Source organism: Aotus nancymaae, unplaced genomic scaffold (assembly GCF_030222135.1).
Source record: "Aotus nancymaae isolate 86718 unplaced genomic scaffold, 86718_ANA_hifiasm-v0.15.2.pri h1tg000040l, whole genome shotgun sequence".
NCBI classification, from domain to species: Eukaryota; Metazoa; Chordata; class Mammalia; order Primates; family Aotidae; genus Aotus; species Aotus nancymaae.
Genome location: NW_026988454.1, coordinates 125,109,284 through 125,110,161, shown reverse-complemented (window position 1 = coordinate 125,110,161; position 878 = coordinate 125,109,284).

Sequence of the window (878 nt, the reverse complement as noted above, 5' to 3'; positions counted from 1 at the left end):
TTAATCCAACATGACTGCTATCATTATAAGAAAAAGAAGAGGCAGGCCAGGCACAGCGGCTCATGCCTACAATCCCAGCACTTTGGGAGGCTGAGGCGGGAGGATCGCCTGAGGTCAGGAGTTTGGTACCAACCTGGCCAACAGGGTAAAACCCCGTCTCTACTAAAAATACAAAAATTAGCTGGGTATGGTGGCAGGTGCCTGTAATCCCAGCCACTTGGGAGACTGAGGCAGGAGAATCACTTGAACCCAGGAATTGAGGGTTGCAGTGAGCTGAGATTGTGCCACCACACTCCAACCTGGGCAACAAGAGTGAAACTCCATTTCAAAAAAAAAAAAAGAAAACAAGAAAGAAGAGACATCCGGGTGGGATGTGTGTGCAGAGGAAAGGCGCGGTGAGAAGGTGGCCGTCTGCAAGTCTCGGAAAGAAGCCTCAGGAGAAAACGACCTGCGACACTTTGCTGTTAGACTTGCAGCCTCCAGAACTATGAGACAATAAATTTCTGTTGTTTAAGCGACCCAGTTTATGGTATTTTCTTATGGCAGAAACTAATATAGCAACGAAACTAGCAAACTAACATAGATACTGCTACTTAAATTTAGCTCTTATGCTTTCTTAGAAGGAATTTTCTTAAAACAATGAGATACCATTTCTTGCATATCAAATTGGCAGAGATTTTTAATTAAAAGATAAACTTAGTGCTAGTAAGGATATGGAGAAATGGACTCTCTCAATCACCAGGGGTTGGAATCTAAATTAGTGCAACTTTCTAGAGATTTGGCAATACATATAGAAAGTCTTTAAACTCTACTTACCAACATATGGTAATAGCAATATATTGGAAATAACCTATGGCAGATTGTATTTTCTAAAGACG